The 4,439-nt window shown below is 36.7% G+C and overlaps 1 pseudogene; it reads right to left on the reverse strand.

Annotated features, from left to right (window-relative positions):
* Positions 1–223: 223 nt before the first annotated feature.
* Positions 224–4,209, reverse strand: LOC143603160 (TMV resistance protein N-like; annotated as a pseudogene).
* Between the last annotated feature and the right edge of the window lie 230 nt (positions 4,210–4,439).

A 4,439-nucleotide genomic window follows, 5' to 3' on the forward strand; every position in this document is an offset into this window, starting at 1 on the left:
AAAACAAACATTGACCAGTGCTTGATGGACAGATGAATGCCTACATGAAAGGCCTACTTTATATCAATATTGGTCTGTAACCACTTCAAAATTCAAATAGAAGTAAGACAATTAATTAAAAAACGAAGGGAATGACTGTTACCGTCTTGTTTGTGAAGCAGCTCCTATGGGCGTTTCTGATCAAGGTAACATGCTTTGCGGAAGGGACTTATGCCTGCACCTTCTAAAGGGACAATTTCAATCGTTTCAAACATTCTAAACGTCCAAGCTCCTCAGGCAAACTCTCAAGTCGGATACAATTTGGGAGATGCAAAAACTTCAAAAATTTTATGTTACAAATGCTGTTAGGAATATCTCGTAGGGACTTACAATCCGTTAAGTCTAACTCCTCTAAACCCTCTAATCGTCCAAGATCCTCGGGTAACTGCTCAAGAAGCCAACAAGATTTAAGATCAAGATGTTTCAGATATTTCAACATGCAAATGCTATCAGGAAGATGCGTAATTTCTTTCATCGACAAAGATAGCTTCTCCAGCCTTTCTAACTGCCATAGATCACTAGGCACCTCCGGAATACTGCCTTCAAGTCTAAGCTCTCTTAAACGTTGTAAGCCACAAATGCTTGCTGAAAAGGATTCGAGGTTTGTGCAAGCACATAGACCAAACGAAATAAGCTTCTCAAGATTTCTATTCCATGAAGACACGGGTTCATCATATTTACATGTAAACTGAAACTTTGGCAAATTACTGTTAGGATGCAGTGGGCATTGATCTAAGGACTCTGCGGTTAGTTCTAATGTAGCTACAAAATCAAGCCTGGCTGATTCATGTCGTTTATCAATTAAAAACTTTTTAAACCTTAAGCAATTGTTTAAGTTTAAGTAGACTAGTTGTTTTAGGCATCCCATTGGAGCGTGAATTTCTTGAAGACAGTAACAGTCTTTAAGATCTAACCACTCAAGATGTGAAGCAAGCCCAAGGTTAAGGTTAGTCACCTTAGAACCACTTAGGTGAAGAAATTTGAGCATTGGACATTGAAGGGCATGTGAAGTTCTACAAATTCATAACATCCTGTTAGATTTAATGTCTCTAGATGTGGAGTCATCCCAAGGTTAAGGTTGCATAACCTAGAACAATTGAGATCAATGGACTTCAGCTTGGAATATTCAACAGGCATGTGGATTTCTAAAAGTTCATCACATCTAAGATTTAACGTCTCTAGATGTGGAGTCATACTAAGGTTAAGATTACCCAACTTTGAACATGCGAGGTAAAGGGATTTCAGCTTGAGACATACAATAGGCATATAGATTTCTACAAGTTCATTACACTCTCTAAGATGTAGCTTCTCAAGATTTGGAGTCACCTCAAGATTAAGATTAGCCAACTTACAGAAATAAATTTCAAGCAATTTAAACTTGGGATATTCTATAGGCATGTGAAGTTCTACAAGATCATTACGCTCCAAAAGAGATAATTTCTCAAGATTTGGAGCCATCTCAAGGTTAAGGTTTTTCAACTTAGAACCACGAACATAGAGGACATTGAGCTTTGGGCATGTAACAGGCAAGTGGAGTTCAACAAAGTCATAACATCCACAAAGACTTAAAGTCTCTAGATGTGGAGTCATCCCAAGGTTAAGGTTACCAAACTTTGAACAACTGAGATGAATGGATTTCAGTTTGGAACATTCAAAAGGCATGTGGAGTTTTATAAATACATCACTTCCAAGGTTTAACGTCTCTAGATGAGGAGTCATCCCAAGGTTAAGATTGCTCAACTTAGAATCCCTTATTTCAAGCACTTTGAGCTTTTTAAGCTCGAAAGGCATGCATAGTTCTACAAAGTTGTAGCATTTGTTAAAACGTAACTCCTCAAGATTTGGAGTCATTCTAAGGTCAAAGGTTCTCAACTTTGAAGAATCGAGGTGAAGGAATCTGAGTTTATGAAGAACCTATCATCAGGGGAAAAAACATGAATATTAGTGTGATAATAAAATATAGCATGATAATGCAAAATGCAAAAAATCTACCACTCAACCATTATTCTACCTTAGTTCTTTCCTCACCTTCCCATAGTTGAGAGAACTTGCTCCTAACCCGAGACACATTGTCCCCAATCATTTCAAGGTCAACAAGCTTACTTGCTTGAAATGTTTTTGGTAAGCACCAAAAAGGGTATTGATGCCAATGTAAAGCTCGTAAAGTATTAGGTAAGTATTGACCAATTTCATCAATTTCCCATTTCATGCATTTATGTTCCACATAAAGAAATCTAAGTCCCTTCATCTTTCTTAGACCTTTCATAATTATAGTTGGATGGAGCTTCGTATTCTCTAGTATAATGCTTCTTGTTGCTTCAGTTCCCTAGTATAATGCTTCTTGTTGCTTCAGTTCCCTGTAAGTGACATAATATTTTATAATAGGAAATAAAAATGTGATCACTTTCCACCATACAAATAAACTTGAACCTTACCAATTCATTATCCAATATCTCTTCAATTTCCTCAGCAATCCATAGTCGACTATGTTTATTAGGGTCCCCAGGGTGCAAACAACGGACAATATTTTGGCCCATTTCTTCTAGATGGTCATGCAAGAGCAAACGATCAACATCAGATATTGTTATCAATGATTTTTGCTCAAGAACTCTTAAACCAATTTCCGCATTAAACCCACAACTTTCAAGTATTCTGATTACTTCTTCTTTTTCCATACCCTTCAGTATACATGCAACATCTAGAAATATTTCTTTTTGATCATTCTCTAGACCATTATAGCTTAGTTCCAGCTTTTCCAAAGTTTCCTTTAGCGGAATTGTTTTTAGTCTTTCTAATGCATCTACCCATTCACGCTCAATTCTACCACAAAGAAATGAACCCAAAACTTTGACTGTTAAGGGAAGACCAGCAGCATAACGTACAACTTCTTTTGATAGATCTTCATACCCTTATATTGGAATCTCTCCACCAAATGCATACTTACTGAAGAGGCAAATTGCTTTTTCATGTGATAACAGATTGACATTATGAACAAAATTCACATGGTATGCTGTCAATAATTGCTTATCACTTGTTGTGATGATGATTCTACTTCCTGGCTTAAACCAATTAGGGTTACCTGCTAATGCCTCAAGCTGGTGTATATCATCAACATCATCTAGAACTATAAGAACCTTTCTACTACCCATCATCCTTTTCATCTTATTTTTCCCATCGTGCACACTTCTCACATAAATGTTTTGATCATTTGACACATCTGACATGACCTGTTTTTGTAGTTCCTTCAAACCGGATAAAGAGCCTTTTGAAACTTCTCGAACATTCTCAACAAAGCTTGCACCTTCAAACCAATTGGATATGTGATAAAAAACAGTGGCGGCCAAAGTTGTCTTGCCACCACCTCCAATCCCCTTGATCCCTATCATTCGTATATCATCAAACCCAATTTCTAAAGATGAAACTACATTCTTTACTCGAGTTTCCATGCCTACTAAGTTCTCATCAACACTCCAATTGGTGAAACTTAGCTTTAGTGTAATGTCTATAACAATTTTTTGGATGAATCTTGCTTCATGCCTGTGTGTTAAAGACGCCACATGAACAGTTAATTTCAAATCTACAGCATATAATTATAATCATACATGAAGTGATATACTCATGTTTGTTGCTTTGATTATTCAAAAAGATTAGGTAGAAACATAATAAAAAAAAACATACTAGATGAAAGATTACCCATCAAAAGTGGTCTTCAACTCCCACCCAGCCAAACTTGCTACTTCTTTAAGAGCATCTCTCCATCTCCAACACGCTCTTCCTCTACATGTTTTGCAAAGGCTTCTCCAACTACACCACTTTGTTTGCGGACTTCAGTTGGTTCCACATCGTAAAAGACGGGGTAAGCAACTTGCTCCATCGTCTTCTGGCATTTCATAATCTTGACGAGCTCGTCTAAGCACCATGATGAAGATGCATAGTTCTTGGAAAAAACAATGATGTGAAACCTCGATTCTTCAATGGATTTGATGAGCTGATCATTGATCTTTGACCCTTTCTCGATTGTTTCATCATCTTTGTATGTGGCAATGCCTTTCTGCAGAAGAGCATGATACAGATGGTCGACAAAGTTCCTGCAGGTGTCTTCACCCCTGAAACTCAAAAAACATCATACTTGAAGCTCTTTTGAACCAATGAAACTGAAGTGGATGCCATTGAATATATGCTTCAAGAATGGAATTAAATGAAATCTTTATATGAACTGATAAACCAGAACCTATGTTAAAATGACAATAAAAGGTTCTTATTTGCAAGATAAAGAAGATAAAAGAGGATACCTAAATCTCCTTAAGAATTGTTGATTACACGTGATGACCATTCACCAATGTAGTGGTGTTAATATTCTATTAAATTATACTTATTAATTTACTTATAACTGCTGTTTA

This window comes from Bidens hawaiensis, unplaced genomic scaffold (genome assembly GCF_021521415.1).
Source record: "Bidens hawaiensis isolate Kalapana, Puna unplaced genomic scaffold, B.hawaiensis_p1.1 tig00060897_1, whole genome shotgun sequence".
Classification (NCBI taxonomy): domain Eukaryota; kingdom Viridiplantae; phylum Streptophyta; class Magnoliopsida; order Asterales; family Asteraceae; genus Bidens; species Bidens hawaiensis.